We start from the raw sequence: 17,193 nt of genomic DNA on the forward strand, positions 1-17,193 counted from the left end.
ATTACTATGTTACTATGTTATTGTGGCAGCGTGCTGTGAATTGTCAGCCTGGTGACATAAGGTCGACATGCCACAAAAAAGCAAGTTTGCTTATCGTAAACAGTGTTTCCGTAGATAGCAGGATGAATTAGCAATGCTGTCCTGGGAACTATCAATCAGGGCCCGGGAGGCAGAGCTTCGCTCTGTGTGGCTGCGTGTGAGTTCCTGCGCAGGAAATAGAACTCTCCTCAGTCTGTGATTAAGCAGTAGATGAACATAAGTAACGATATGTCGACTTTCTAGGGAGGTGGGTGGGTCAGCATGGCTAATTCATCCTGCTATCTACAGAAACACCGTTTATGGTAAGCAAACTTGCTTTTTCCCGTTGATAGCAGGGCTAAATTAGTCATGCTTTCATGGGAGTCCATAGCTCCCTATCACACTGTGTGTATGCATATTTCTTTGTTATGCGTGATTTGATTGTAGTGGAAAGTCGACCAGGTCATTTAGACGTCAAACAGTGAAGAATCTCTTTTCCCATCCTGGCATCGCCTGATGTCTATTGGTCCAGACAGTAGTGGGATGTGAAGGTATGTAGGGAGGACCAGGTAGCCACCTTGCAAATGTCAATGGGCTGTACATTTCTCAGATGAGCTATGGAGGCTGCCATTGCTCGTACGTGATGAGCATTTGGGTGCGAGGTAAGAGAGAGCTTCCATTTGCTGTAGCAGAATCGAATACATTGTGCTATCCAGCTGGAAATAGTTTGTTTAGCTACTGGGGTTCCCGGTGTGTTAGGATTGAAAGAGACAAACAACTGCGAAGCTCGGGTTTTTGAGTGTGTCCTCTCCTTACAGTATGCTAAGGCATGTTTACAGTCTAAAGTGTGCAGTGCATGTTCCCTATCATTCTGATGTGGCTTAGGGAAGAACGTCGGAAGTTCTATTGATTGATTTAGGTGGAATTGTGAAACTACCTTTGGAAGGAACGATGGATGAGTGCGTAAGACAACTTTATGATGATAAAATTGAAGATAGGGACTATAATGGACCAAGGCTTGTAACTCACTAACTCTGCACACCGAGATCACTGCTACAAGGAAGACTACCTTCCATTGAGGTATTTTATGTGGGCTGAGTCCATGGGTTCCAAGGGCGATAGCATAAGCTGTTCCAGAATCAGATTGAGGTTCCATGGTATTGGAGGCTTGGATATAGGCGGTCTAAGTCGTGAGAGACCTTTGATGAAGCGAGATACCAAAGGATGAAGTGAAATAGGCTGGACCCAATGTGGTCTGTGATATGCTGAAATAGCACTGAGATGAACCCTCACAAATGAGGTTGCTAGACCAGCTTTGTACAAGGTGTGAAGGTAATCTAGAAGAGATTTGGGTGAACAATCCAAGGGATGTAGACCTTTATCTGTACACCATGCGGAATATCAATTCCACTTAAAGCGATAATTTCTTCTTGTGGATTGTTTCCTGGATTCCACTATGATCTCTTGTGCTTCAAGGGTTCTGCTAGGAGGAGCCGTTCAACTTCCATGCTGTCAAGTGAAGGGAGGAGTGCATTGGGTGGAGGAGAGTCCCTCCCTCTTGTGTCAAGAGATCTGGCTGATCCGGCAGGAGAATTGGATCTTCTATGGAAAGATTTAGCAGATAAATGCACCACAGCTGTCGGGGCCAAGCTGGGGCTATCAATATTAGATGTGATGCATCCTGTATACACTTTTGAATGGTTCTTTTATGAGAGGTGTTGGAGGAAAGGCGTATAACAGCCTTTCTGTCCAAGGGAGGAGGAAAGCATCTTGTGCTGTCCGATGAGGACTTGGCCAGATTGAACAGAACCGAGGCACTTTTGCGTTCTCCTCCATGGCGAAAAGATCCATAGTCTGTATTCCCCATTGAGCAAAAATTTGCATCACCTGGTGGTTGAGGTACCATTCGTGAGGATAGAGTATTCTGCTGAGCCTGTCTGCCCGGGTGTTGATGACTCCCGGTAGATAGGTCACCTGGAGTTGTATGGAGTGGCGGTGTGCATGGTCGAACATGAGGAGTGTCTCCTTGCAGAGGGACCATGAACCAGACTCTCCTTGCTTGTGGATGTAAAACATTGCCATCTGATTATCGGTGTAGACCATTACACGGCAACCTTAAAGGTGAGGGTGAAAAGCTTATATTGCATTGCGTATCGCTCTGAGTTCCAACAGATTGATCTGCAGATTTTGTTCTTGTTGGGACCTTAGTCCCTGCGTCTGCAGGTGGTCCAAGTGTGCTCCCCAACCTTTGCAAGGGGATTCAGTTGTAAGCACTGTGTTGTGCGGTGGAGTGCTGAAGATGGCACCTTTGGTCAGCGTAGTCTTGTTGAGCCACCAGGTTATGTCCTTGGACATTTCTGCAGTGAGATTCACCCGTAGTCGTAGGGGTTGTGAATGTTGTTTCCATTGAAGTTTCAACCCATATTGAAGTCATCTCATATGCAATCTGGTATTGGGCACTGTGTATATGGCCGCTGCCATGTGTCCTAGTACAGTAAGGATCTGATGTGCTGAAGGACGCTGCATTATTCTGAGGGAACGCAGAAGACGTAGCATCTCCAATCACCTGTCCTCTGGTAGGAAGGCCCTGCTGCGAGTGGTATCTAATTGAGCTCCTATAAACTGCAGAACTTGTGTTGGGGTTAAAATCGACTTTTGGTAGTTGATGACTAGGCCCAACTGGTCCAAGCTCTTGATCAATTGATGTAGTTGCGTTAAGAGCCGCTAGGGATTCGATGCCACTAGAAGCCAGTCATTGAGGTATGGAAAAATCCTCATGCCCCTCTGCTGGAGGGACGCCACCACCACCGCCATGCATTTCGTGAAAACTCTGGGCGCCGATGATAGGCCAAAAGGAAGAACTGTATATTGGTAGTGTTTGTTCTGGAATAGGAAAGACAGGTAATGCCATGATGATAGATGGATAGGGATATGCGTGTAAGCATCCTTCAAATCTATTGAGCACATCCAATCAATGGGTTGGAGCAGTGGTAATATTGACTTTAAAGATACCATCTTGAATTTTTCTTTCACTATTTATTTAGAACTTTTTTATACCGATATTCATAGACATATCACATCGGTTTACAGATCAACGGGGATAAACCAAAAAAAAGATGAGAAATTGATTTATAAAGTTACAATTAACAAGGGGTCAAACGAACAAGTAGGGAGTATTAGAGGGTCGAGTGGACCTAGGTGATGAGAGTAGCAGATAGTATAACCAATAGATAGATGTAGATATTAGATATTTGTTCAATTCCCGGAGGTCTAGGATTGGTCGCAGGCCTCTGGACTTCTTGGGAATTAGAAAGTATGGAGAATAGAACCCCTTGTTGCGGGCTAATAGGGGGATTGAACGAATGGCCCATTGTTGAAATAGCAACGCTATTTCTGTCGCTAGCTGGGGTTGATGTAGTTTGGGTCCCCCTGCAGCAAGATGTGGGAGTGGGGTTCTTTTCAAGAAATGGAGTTGATACTCATTCTGCATTATGTCCAGAACCCAACGGTCGGAGGTGAGAATTGTCCACAACGCCAAGCATGCTGTTAGTCTTCCTGGCGGAGTGAGCTGTGGTGATGGCGAATGAATCTCTAAAAAGATTGAGACGGTTTGGCTGGGGCTGTAGGTTGTTGGTGGTGGTTCCGATTGGACCTAGGGTGCCCCCTCCCCCTGTGAGATCATTGTTGCATCTGATAAGAGGGAAGCCGATAGGAGGAGTAGGGTCGGAAAGGCCTATGTGGGTATGATTGTCTGCGCCCTCCTGTGAAGTAGCGTCGCGGTGCGGCATATGCTGGGGGGACAGTCAAAGATTGTACAGCCACGGACTGCTCCTTCAGATTTTCAACAGTCTCCTGAAAACGAGGTCTGAATAAATTGTCCCCTTTACACGGCAAATTTGCTAGTTTGGCGTGGACATCCTCTCGGATCGCGCTAGCTCGTAGCCACGCCAGTCGACGAGCCACTATGGCTGTTGCGGAAGACCTGGTTGCAGTTTCAAAGGCCTTATATACCGTCTGGAGCAAGTGCCGAATCCCTTCCTCAATATCTTGGATCGGCTTGGATGTGGTTGGCTCAGTAAGCTCTGATGTAAATAGTAGACCTTTTATTGCTTGCACGCATTTGTACAAATATTGCACGTTGTAAAATTGGTGTTGATGAATGTGTGCTGATAACATTGCCGATTGGAATGTTTTCTTGACAAATTCATCCAATGAGCGATGGTCCTTCCCTGGAGGTGCAGAGGCATGTAGTTTTGTTTTCTTAGCCCTCTGCATGGCTGATTCCACCATGATGGAGGTGTGTGGAAGCTGTGGTAATGAGTAATAGGGCGACTGTTTCATGTGAAACTTTAAGTCCGCCTTACGGGACACTGGAGCCCCAGTGAAAGGGGTTTCCCACAATTTTTCTAAGACGGCATCTAGGATCTTGTGAGATGGCAAGGAAGTAGGTTCTGCCGGCAAGTCAAAGATCTTTAAAAGGTCTAAAGTTTCAGCCCTCGGGTCCGGTACTTTCTGAACATCCAAATGGAGGATGGAGCCCACCTTTTCCAGAAATTTAGGGTAGGACAAGTCCTCCGGTGGTGAATATGGCTCTGGAGAGTCTTCTGGTGCATCAGAAGGATATCCCGATGACGTATCCGGGGACGTATAAGGTGAGTCTGGTTGAACAGGTGAAGGAAGCACCGGAACAGGGAGTTTTGGACTGGGTAACCAGAGTGGGTTCTGGGGTTGGAAGGAGGTAGGGTGAAAGTACTTTGCAATGTTTGAAAGAATCCCAATAGTGCCTCTGATAATTGCGAGAAGGCTTGTTGCATTTTGGGTGGCATTTGAGGCTTTGTTGTTCCTTGGTTGTTTCTTGGGGATACCGCTGCATGCAAGATGTCCGAGTTATCCCTACCCACTGGATGTCCTTGTGGGCATAAGTCGTGGACTATCTTTCTTTTTTTGGTTAGCGGTTCTTGTAGAACCTGGGTCTTCCTCCGGTGCTTGGAGACGGATGATAAGTCCGAGTACACCTGTGATGCCGGAGAAGCTGAGGAGGAATGAGAAGGTACATCTATCAAGTCATCGTCCGATGTTAGTCGATGACCTGGGGTATGCTCTTCCATCATCTACGTAGAAGGACTGGAAAATAGAGAGCTCAGTGTGGGCGAGTTCTGCTGTCTTGACATCTTAGTTTTAGACAGAGATTTTAGTTCACGTTCTCTTGAATGAGATCTTTTGTGTTAGACTGGTCCCAGTCCCCGTTGATTTTGACGCAGACCTTTGAGTTTTCGATTTAAGAGTCGAGTGCTTTGATTTGTCATAACCGTGCGTCGAGCTGGATGTTAAGTGCGTCGGCAATGCTTGTTGTTATAATTAGTGAGGTTTGGGTGGACCTTTGGACACTGTGGCAGCTGACCACACCCACAGGGGGGGGGGGAAGTCCCGTGAGGGGCCACAGGCCAGGCTCAGCTTAGGACACACAAACACAGAGATTGATCTTTTATTAGACAATGTGATGAAGCCACCAGAGGTGGCAGTGGTGAGCAGCAGAAGTAGCCCAGCTAGGCTAGTATCCCTCAGGCGCTGGAACAGCAACTCCTCCGGTAGTAGTGCTGTAGTGGAAAGAACTGAGAATAATGAGTACAGTGGAATATGCACAAAGCCCCAGTATGGAGAACCTCAGGATAGGGAGAGCAGGCCCTCGAGGAGCGAGTACCTGATCCCTGAGAGCTGAGAGGCTTGAAGGTAATGTAATCACACAGCGGTTCCACGTAGGAGATGGCACTAGGGCTGGAACGGAGGCAGGCCCTTGAGGGGCAAGTACCTGGTTCCAGGAACAACTCTGAGGTGAAGATGGTAGTACTCACTAGTGTTGAAGATAGCGAATCCTTCCAGGCAGAAGGTAGGAGCAGGCAGCGAGTCAGGGAACATGGGCCCTCGAGGAGCGAGTACCGGTTTCCTGATAGCGACCTGAAAAGCAAGTGAGGCCCCCGAGAAGCGGGTACCCCATTAGCGTTAAGAGTCCAATGGAAAATTGGAGAGGCAGAGTAGCTGGGTACGGAGAGCGAATCCCATCCGTTAAGATTCTCCCTTGCTAACTCAAAGGCTAGCAAACATCGTAGGCTTTAAATATCCGGGCAGCGTGATGTCAACACAGGGGCACGCCCCTGAGGTTCGCACCAAGTAGGAAATAAGAGTGAGGGCCGTGCGGCGCGCATGCCCTAAGGTACCAGCGGAGCATGGCGGGAGGCAGCGTCCAAGCCGGTCCAGGGACACCGGAGAGGACGGCAGGCAGACGCCGCGGCAGCCAGGCATCCATCCATAGCGAGAGGAGGTGCAAAGAAAGGTAGGTGGAGTGAAGCCGTCAGGAAGGGACGGTTGCAACACTTATGTGTTTTTCTGGCATCGTGTGTTGACTTTGGTATCGATCCCACGCTGAGCATCGACTGTGGCTTCAGTTTCGTGCCAAGTGTCAAAATTGGCGTCGATCCCGTGCCGAGCGTCGATGGCGGTATCGATTTTGCGCTGTGCTTCGATGGTGGAACTGATTTGGGGCCATGCTTCCCCGTCTGCATCAGGTGAATCGGAGCCCACGCAGGCGTCGATCGCTTCTGCGTCGACAGGTGATGCTTCAATCTCGGCGCATCCGGCGCTTCTGATCGACTCTGGCTCTGTGTCAGCTCATCTGTCCCGGTTTGCTTTCCTGGTTGCGGGTATGAGATACGGCTAGACCCCAATGGGGTTTAGGTCTTATTCTATGGGGTTCTCGACCCCTGTGGGCATTCTTGTCGTCTTCTCCAGGCCTAGAGAATGGGAGATCCATCGACTAGGCCATCCTTACTTTCAGGCTTTGAGGTTTCGACAGCCTGGTGAGGAGTGAGCCTCCGATGGAGGGGCATATGAGCCTGCAGCGTGAATTTTGAGATCTTCTATATTTTGCGCTCTTTGCTTCTGGGCCCTGGGCGACATGCGGCCGCAATGCTCACATTCGCTCTGGTTGTGATCGGGACCCAGACATCAGTGATGCTCATGATCTTGCCACAGTGACATGGTTTGAAGCTGGACGGCCTCGGGGCCGATTTTTTAGACATCAAAATTTTCTATCTTTGAAACAGTTGAGAAGAATGAAGCTCCGCGGGCGTTCCTGCGCGCGGAAACAGACTGAGGAGAGTTCTATTTCCTGCGCACTGCATAGAGCAAAGCTCTGTCTTCCTCTTTGGAAGCTCTGCCTCCCGGGCCATGATTGAGAGTTCCCATGACAGTATGGCTAATTCAGCCCTGCTATCAACAGGAAAAGTGGATGTAAATAAGAGGCTGGCTAGATTATTCAATATGTATAAGATAACTGCCTCACTGTATGACTCTATTCCAAAGTTCGACAAAATGTGAGGACCATATATCTGTTGGAAGAAAGCCCAGAAAAGCAGTCTGGGCTTAGTTGCCATGTAGGCACAAGGTGCTGGAAGTTTGCCCAGTATTGTTGGAACAGTATGGAGGTTGGATGATACTGGGGGGAGAAGAGGTGAGGGGGTGACAAATAAAATTAAAATTTGGATTTGCTTTGTACTGCTGTATTAATGTTAATTTTTCTCACTATATAATGTATTTGTATTTCTTCCTTCTTTATCAGAACTTTGCTGAGATGCTGGGCCAAGTTGTAAGATTTGAGATAATAAGTTTATGGCAAATCTGTCAATAAAAGTAAACTGGAAAATAAAATACATAAAAGAAAATTGGTTCTTACCTGATAATTTTCATTCCTGTAGTACCACGGATCAGTCCAGACTCCTGGATTTTGACCCCACACTAACAGGTGGAGACAGAGAAAGATTGACAGCCTCTGCCATATATATACCTAGGCGCCACCAACAGCCTGTCAGTATTACTTAATGTCAAAGCAGCAGAAAAAACTAACCAAACTAACTACGTACAAAAAACAGTAAACGGGAAAAAAAGAGGAGCATGGACTCCAATTGTAACCAGACCCCAGAAACAGGGGAAACAGAATTGTGATAACTTTTAGGAGATGTAAAGCAATGCTGATGAAGCGGACTCTCCATTACCTCTACACAGTAAAATTGTGTGGGACTCTGGGCTGATTCGTGGTACTACAGGAATGAAAATTATCAGGTAAGAACCAATTTTCTTTTCCCTGTACATACCCGGATCAGTCCAGACTCCTGGGATGTACCACAGTGAACACTTAAATGGGATGGGAACCGGAGAGGCCAGCACGGAGCACACCTTCCCCAAAGTTAGCCACCCCAGGCGCCCGAACATCAAGTCTATAATGTCTCGCAAATGTATGTAAGGGCGTCCACGTAGCCGCTCGGCAGATCTCCTGTGGTGAAATCTGCTGGCATTCCGCCCAAGAGGAGGCCTGAGATCGAGTAGAGTGTGCCCGAAGACCCTCAGGCAAAGGCTGACCACGGCGTAAATAAGCCGAATTAATAACTTCTTTCAACAAACGAGCTATGGTAGCCTTAGAGGCCATGTTATCTTTCTTAGGGCCGCCCCAGAGCATAAAAAGGTGGTCCGAGACTCAAAACTCATTAGTAACCTCCAGATAGCATAGGAGAGCTCTGCAAATGTCCAATTTCCGCAGATCCCGCGAAAGAGGATCCGACCTGTCTAAATCGGAGAACGACGGAAGTTCCACTGATAGATTCAAATGGAAAGAAGAAATAACCTTAGGTAGGAAGGAAGGAACCGTGCGCAAGGAGACACCAGAATCAGAGATGCGCAGGAAAGGGTCCCTACAGGATAGTGCTTGAAGCTCGGAAACCCTTCGAGCCAAAGTGATCGCCACCAGAAAGGCAACCTTCAACATTAAGTCCTTCAAAGTCGCCCTATGTAAGGGTTCAAAGGACGGGGCACACAGAGCTTTGAGAACTAAATTCAGATTCCAAGATAGGCAAGGTGAGCTTACCGGGGGACGCAAATGCCTTGCTCCCTTCAGGAAATGAGCAACATCTGGATGCGTGGCCAATGGTATGCCCTGCACAGGACCACATAAAGACCCGAGAGCCGCCACTTGGTCATGCAACGAACTACAAGACAGTCCCTTGGCTAAACTAGCTTGAAGGAAACCTAGAATATCGGACACAGCGGCACGAGTGGCAACAATCTCTCTCGCCACGCACCAGGAGTCGAAAACCTTCCAGACCCAAACATAAGACAAAGAAGTAGAAGTCTTACATGATTGCAATAGCATAGTGACAACTGCCTCGGAATAGCCTTTGCCCCTCAGGCGCTGCCTCTCAAAAGCCATGCCGCTAGACAGAAGCGATCGACCTGGTCGAAAAAGACTGGACCCTGATGAAGAAGGTTTGGGATCGGATGGAAATGTAGAGGACTGTCCACTACCAAATGAAGCAAATCCGCGAACCACGGCCTGCGTGGCCACTCGGGAGCTACCATGATCACGCGTGCCGGGTGGCCTTCTATGTGTCTGATCACCTTGCCGATTAGAGGCCAAGGAGGGAATATGTACAGGAGAACCGTTGTCGGCCAAGGAAGAACCAGAGCATCCATGCCTTCCGCTCCCGTTTCCCTGCGGTGAGCGAAGAATCGTGGGGCCTTGGGATTTTTTGTATGTCGCCATTAGATCATATGGGGAATGCCCCACCTGTCACAGAGAAGTTGAAAAGCTTTGTCCGCCAGCTCCCACTCGCCAGGGTCGAGACAATGCCGACTCAGAAAATCCATGTGAACGTTGTCTACCCCTGCAATGTGGGACGCAGCTATGCTGAGGAGATGCTGCTCCGCCCAGTCTAACAGGCGCACTTCGTCCGCTACGGCGTGACTTCTGGTGCCTCCCTGATGATTGTTGTAAGCCACTGTGGTCGCGTTGTCAGATAACACCCTGACCGACTTCCCTTCGATCAACATGAGGAACGCTTGCAGTGCGAAGCGGTCTGCTCTGGTCTCTAGCCGATTGATGGACCATCGAGATTCCGCCAGAGTCCACTGTCCCTGCACAGAGGTCCTCAGACAAACTGCACTCCAGCCTGAGAGACTGGCATCTGTGGTCACCACCGTCCAATCCGGAGCCACCAACGGGACTCCTCTGGCCTAATTGTCCGTGATCATCCACCAGAGTCCATAAATGGCAGAACCAGATGGAACTGCTCGGAGGTCGGATTCCAGCGGGAAAGCAAGGCTGATTGTAAAGGTCGCATATAAGCGAAGGCCCAGGGAACCAGCTCCAAAGTAGAAGTCATACATCCTAGCACTTGTAAATAATCCCAGACGGTGGGCTGGGACTTGGAGAGTAAGGACTGCACTTGCCCCTGCAACTTGACAATCCTGTCATTCGTGAGAAAGACCCGACCCTGCCGAGTGTCGAACAAAGCTCCCAAATACTCCAAGGACTGGGAGGGGATGAGGTGACTCTTGGCCATATTCATCACCCAGCCAGCGTCTGCAACAGCTGCAATACCCACTAGATTGTCTCCTGGCAAAAGGCTTCAGACTTTGCCCGAATCAGCCAATCGTCCAAATAGGGGTGTACCAAAAACCCCTCCCTGCGTAGTTGTGCTGCCACGACCACCATGATTTTGGTAAAGGTCCTGGGTGCTGTCGTGAGACCGAAGGGCAGAGCCTGAAACTAATAATGTCTCCCCAAAATTGCAAATCTCAGGAACCACTGATGATCCTTCCTGATGCCTACATGGAGATATGCCTCTGTGAGGTCCAGAGACGCCAGAACTCCCCGGGATGTACTGCCGCGTTCTCAGACCAGAGCGTCTCCATACGGAACCTTGGCATACGCAGACGTCTGTTTACCCTTTTTAAATCTAAAATGGGACGGAAGGACCTCTCCTTCTTCGGTACCACGAAGTAGATGGAATATTGGCCTGTGCGCTGGTCCGAGGGAGGAACTGGAACAATGGCCCCCAGGTTGAGAAGACCTGCACCATCAGCTTTACAGCCTGGCATTTTGTGGCATAGCCGCAAAGAGAGACCAGAAACTGTGGGCGTGGTTGGTATACAAAATCTAAAGCGTAGCCGTCTCTTATCACAGAGAGGACCCAATAATCAGACATGATCTTGGCCCATTCCTCGTAAAACAGAGACAGTCTGCCCCCTACCACTGGTACCGAGGAATGGACCGGCAGCCCATCATTGCGAAGTCTTGCCTCCTGGAGCAGACAGGGAAGTACTGGGTCTACCACAATGGCGCCCTCGAAAGGACTGAGGCCACGACTGTTGTCTGCCTGTAGACTGACGGAAAGCTGAAGTGGACGCTTGGGGTGTACAAGTCCTCCGACCACCCCGAAAACGCGATCTTGAGGAAAACGAAGCCGTCGGCTTAGGTCTATCTTCAGGAAGGCGATGATCCTTATTCTCTCCCAAGGATTGGACCAAGTCTTCCAGCTCCTTGCCAAACAGCAACTTTCCCTTAAAAGGAAGGGAGCCCAACCTAGATTTAGAAGACACATCCGCCGCCCAGTGTGGTAGCCACAGTAAGCGTCTAGCCAAAACCGCCGAGACCATGGACTGAGCAGAAGTCCGCAGAAGATCATACAGCGCATCTGCACTGTACGCTATCACTGCTTCCAGGCGCCCAGCTTGCCGAGCTTCCTCCTCAGAGAGAGCCTCGTTGGCCAGGAGTTGCTGAACCCAGCGCAGGCCCGCTCTCAATCCAAAGTTACTACACATGGCTGCACGGACCCTCAGTACCGAGACGTCAAAAATTCTCTTCAGCTGCAGCTCAAGTTTTCGGTCTTGCCAATCCTTGAGAGCTGTACCGCCTGTGACCGGAATAGTTGTCTTCATTGTAACCGCAGCGACAGCGGCATCGATCTTCGGAACGCGCAGAAGCTCTAGAGCCTCCTCAGGTAGAAGATAGAGCTTATCCATGGCCTTCGTAACCTTGAGGCCCATGTCCGGCGTATCCCATTCCCGGTACAGTAAATCCGTTGCCGAAAAATGGAAAGGGAAGGTAGTAGGCGAGCCCCTCAGACCAAATAAAACTGGATCCATAGACCCTAAGACCGCTGGATCCTGTGTGGGCTCAATGCCCAACTCCTTCAAAATAGCCGGGATAAGAAGTGCAAGCTCATCCCTTCGGAATAACCGGACTATCTTAGGGTCATCTCCCTCTGTTGTATGTGTCTCCCATGCAGCACTCTGCTGCAAGTACCCCGCACCCTCTACCCCCTCGGGGGAGGGGTGGCCAGGCCCTGGTTCTCCGATTCCAGAGAAACATCCGAGAAGGAGCTAGAATCGTCCTGTGGTGCCTGGGACCTTAAGGGGCGCTTATCCTTGGGGGCTTCCTGCTCTGCGCGGCCCCGGGCCCATTTCCGGGATTTTGAGGGTAAAGGTGATAAACTCCTGTCCCTGCCATGTCTCTTCGCGGCTCTCTTAGACCGAAAAGCCTTATTCAAAAATCGAATATAATCTGAATTCAATGAGGGTGACGAAGAGGAATTCCCCCCCATCTGCAGGGGCCTAGCCCCTCGCAGACCGTGGTGGTTTCGCCGCACTAGACCCCCCCCCCCCCCCCATGGGCAAACACTGCTGCGAGTGATGCTGTGGTAAAAAATTTCCCCCTGCTGCGGCCTGCCCTGCTGAAACCATCCAAAATGGTGCCCATTCCCGCGCTTAGCGGGAACGGAGCTGAGGGAAGGACCGGCATCTCCCCGAATGCGCGGGTGACTGAAGAGACGCTCATGATCCCCCCGGCAGCCTGTGAGGTGCCCTCACCCCCCGGCATGCAGGAAGGCCACAGATCCTCTCCGGATAAACGACCGGATAAACGAGCCGCAAGCCCTGCACGCCACCCTATGGGACATATCGGACCGAGAGAAACAGAAAAAAACTAACTTCTATTTTTTTTTTAAAACAGAGATCGGGAGCAAAAAACCACAAGCACCAAAAGACAAACCCGTCGAGGGAAGGGAGAGTCGAAGCCAACCAAAAATTATTTATTTTGTTTTTTTTGTTGAGTCATTTAGAAGTACTTGCCCAGCACAGGAGGGGGTCTTGCCACCAGGTCTCCAGGGTGAGTGAGCCGGGCTCCCCGGTATCAACCCCTCAGCTGCTGAAGTAAGGGCTGTTAAGTCTACAGTTATATGGCCACATGAGGCCGGATAACTTAGCTGGATATATCCGATATTCAGCTAAGTTAGCCAGATAATGGGACCCTCCATGGACTGACCCCAAAATGCCCCTTTCATATCTGGCTAAACTACAGCCAAACAATAATATATCCGGCTATAATTTAGCCGGATAACTTGTGACGTATCCATTTAAATGGGTTTTGAATATCTACCCCAAAATGTTTTTCTGTTTCACACAACCAAAAAATATGTTTCAGTACATGCTGCTGCTACAGCATTGACTCCTAAATGATTTAGGAAATGGGAAGCGCAAAAGTATACAGCAAGTTCATTCTTGGACAAAATGCAGACCAGAACATCTTTAATTTTCCCTGACATATTAGAGCCATTATAAAAAACTTGATATCTACAGTCATTAAGAGGAATGTTTTGGCACTTCAAGCTGGCAATTAGAATGTCAACTATCTGTTCTCCATTTTTTAATCAAAGTTAGTAAACTCAAGAAACCTTTCTTTAATGTTAAATATACCAATATCTTTGTTGTGAAATATAAATTGCATTATCAACATGTTGCTCTTGGTGAGAAATATCAAGAATAGTACTGCATATGATAGAATCATAAGTGGCCATTTCTCTCACTGCAAGGATGTTCTTCTACACACTATTACATAATTCAAAAAACTCAATCTGATTCTCTCAGGCTAGTGCTAATGAACCCGTCCTTGCATCGTGTTGCCGTTTGCTTGTTTGACTTTGACCAAATGGTCACAAGTGATGTTGTCATGATAAACTATGAAGTTCAGAGTTCCAATATGGTTGCATTGTGTGAGTCATCTATCAGATTATCTCCTCCTAAACCTCTTGAAGTAAGGTATAGGGTAATACCAATTTTTCCAGTATTTTTATTGCTTCTGTTAATATTTGTTTTTGAATTTCACTCTCTACTCTGTATCCGACAGTGACTATTGTAATTCCTTTTACTAGTAGAAGGAAGATTTATGCTGTATGCTATTTACAGGTGCAGGAAAGTTATTATTCAGCTTATGCCATTTTTTGTATTTGGTGAATACCTTTCCCTTTTTGCCAGCATATTGCATTGTTTTTGTCTCCCTTCAGAAAATAACTGACAGGGAATGCAATGTAACACTTGATTACTGGGACACCAGACAAGCCATTTTCTTGGCATCTGTTCTCCACCAGAAGTTTTACATTTGAGAAGACATTCAGGAAACGTATACACACAAACAGCTTTTAGAAATGACTTTGCCAGCTTCACACTTTTTCCAAAGTCAGGACCCCTGACTAAAAAATGTTTTGATGGATAGAATCTGTTATCAGTTTAGACGGCAAGCTTCGGTCTTTCAAAAAGATAATGCAGCTCTACTTTCTTTTTTTTTGTTTTTGTAAGCTGCCTTCTAAAAATAATGGTGCTAATGGTGATATTACATATCTTTTGAAAGAATCACCTTGGAGTCATAACAGGAGCAATGTAACACCTTTTGTCTGGAGGACCATGCAAATTGCCCCATCCCGTTTTGTTATTCTTTTACATACATTCTTCACATAAACCATATAAATTATATTGAGGTGGGGCCAGAGAGAGCAAGGGTGGGGAGAGAAAGGGGCTGAGGGCAAGAGATAATGGGGATAGTGGGTGAGAGGGAGGCTGAAGAGAAAGATGGGGGATAGAGGTGGGGGCAGAAGTCAAGAGGAGAGAGCTGGGAGTAGGGAGAGGGGAGAAGGTGGGAGGCGAGGGGCTGGAATCAGGAATAAAGAGGATGTAGCTGAGAGAAGAGAGACCTGCCCTCATAATGATAAAGGCTCAGCAACTCCCATATAATATGATATTATGTTAGGACTGCCAAGCTTTCATCCTTTTTCTTGTGGGAGGGGGTAGTGGTGCGGGTGAGAAAGTAAAGGTGGAACTGGGCAGAGAAAGAGGTGGGAGGGAGCAGGGGAAAGGAGAAAGAGGGCTGAAGGGAGAAGAAAGAGGTGGAGGGGAGTCAAGGAAAGTGAAAAGGTAGGGCGAGAAGGGAGATGAGTGGAGAGGCCAAGGCAGGCATCAAGGGCAAGTGTTGGTGGAGATAGGAAGAAAACGTAGAGGCTGAAGGGGGGAGATGGGGATAGAGGTGGGGTGCTGAAGTGAACAGAGGCTATAAGCAGGGGAAGGAGCTAGTGGCGGGCGAGAGAGGAGGTGGCTGAGAGAAGTCACCATCTCTCTCTCCCCTACCAACAGCTCTTTTCCCAGCTCCCTGAGCTCTCCACTCCTCTTCAGCATCCCAACTCTTTACTCCATCCTCCTCTCTTCAGCCCCTCCTCTCTATTGCTCTTCCTTCTCATTCCCTCCATCTTTTCCTCTCAGCCCCTCCTCCTTTCTCCTGCTCCTAGCCCTTTTCTTCTCCCTGCTTCCGCTTCCAATCCTCCTCTTGCTTGCTCTCCCCTCCTGCCTGCACTCCATCTTGCTGTCCTCCCCTTCCTCTGTCCACCGTGACCATCCATCTATCTACTGATGGAGTGACTGCTTCCCCTCCCCTCTGGAACACTGCTGGGAACAGCAGTAGTGGAGGCAGAGCAGGTCTGGTGGCAGCAGCAATAAAAGAGGTCCCATGGCAACACAGAAAGCAGGTCTGGCACGGCAGCAGGAGAACAAGTCTGGCAGCCACAGCAGCAAGAGAAGGCAGGTCTGTGGCAGCAGCAGCAGAGAAAGGGAAGGCAGGTCTTGCAGTAAAGACGGTTTCCATATGCTGGTGCTCTTTTTCAAGCTTACTCATGGCGGAAATTACATCTCTTAAGACAACTTCTACCATAGCAAGCTGCACAAAAGGGGGGACTTTGAGCATATTCTTCAACTCAGGTACCAGAAGGTGGTTGAGGGCGAGAAGGAGTTGTTGCAGCCTAACACTTTTTAGCTTGCCAACCCAAATTTTAGGGGAACCATGGCCCCTGCAGCCCACCCCGTTCTGACACCTATGCATCACATGGTGCAGTTTTTCTTTGTCAGTTGTCACAGTCTTCATATCACAATTTCCATCTTGCTTTTGTTCATATACTTCTTTAGTAAGTGTACACTGCCTGCACAAGACTGAAAAAGGGCCTTACCTGTTTTGAAAAGCTGGAGAAGTAATTACTGCCCTTCAGCTTCTTATGTTTTTGGCTCTCTGATTTGTTTTCATAGCCAGACTGTGAGTGGAAATGTCTTTTTCTTCCAAGCACTATTCCCTATCTCTGTTTCAATTCTCTGTGTAAAGTGTAGACCACCAGGCCCAACTCATTCTTCACTTTTAGGCCTGTAAATTCTATCAACAGCACTAACTTCCAATGTCCCTGGGATGAATGTACCTCCCTGATTAACGCTGCTGTCTCCCTGCTCTCTCTATATGCACAAGGGACTTATGCTTCCCAATGTGACAAGCCCTCAGGAATTATAGATCCCTCTGACTTTCTAGCTACATGGAATTAAGGGTCAAACAAGTTGTAAGTGATACCTTTTTATTAGACTAAATCTGTGATGAGCTTTCAAGAGTTATTCTCTCCCTCAGATCAATGAAGAAATAGCATAGATACATTGGATTTAAATATTATAGCATCTTCTAGGTCTTACGCTCTCTGCATATATCATTACAATTCAATAAAGGGGGACAGTGGAGAATGCTAGAGGTGATAAGACAGTAAAACTTTGTATTTGAACTCTGATAATAAGTGAGAAAGCTAATATCTTTATTAAATCCTCAAACTACAAGTCCTAGAATTAATTGCATAAATACTTTCTATGTTTCCCGGATCGCCCCTGTGATCCGGGAAACTACAGACCGGTTAGCCTGACTTCAGTGCCAGGAAAAATAGTGGAAAGTGTTCTAAACATCAAAATCACAGAACATATAGAAAGACACGGTTTAATGGAACAAAGTCAGCATGGCTTTACCCAGGGCAAGTCTTGCCTCACAAATCTGCTTCACTTTTTTGAAGGAGTTAATAAACATGTGGATAAAGGTGAACCGGTAGATATAGTATACTTGGATTTTCAGAAGGCGTTTGACAAAGTTCCTCATGAAAGGCTTCTAGGAAAAGTAAAAGTCATGGGACAGGAGGCGATGTCCTTTCGTGGATTGCAAACTGGCTAAAA

The sequence above is a fragment of the Rhinatrema bivittatum genome, chromosome 1 (genome assembly GCF_901001135.1).
Source record: "Rhinatrema bivittatum chromosome 1, aRhiBiv1.1, whole genome shotgun sequence".
NCBI lineage: Eukaryota > Metazoa > Chordata > Amphibia > Gymnophiona > Rhinatrematidae > Rhinatrema > Rhinatrema bivittatum.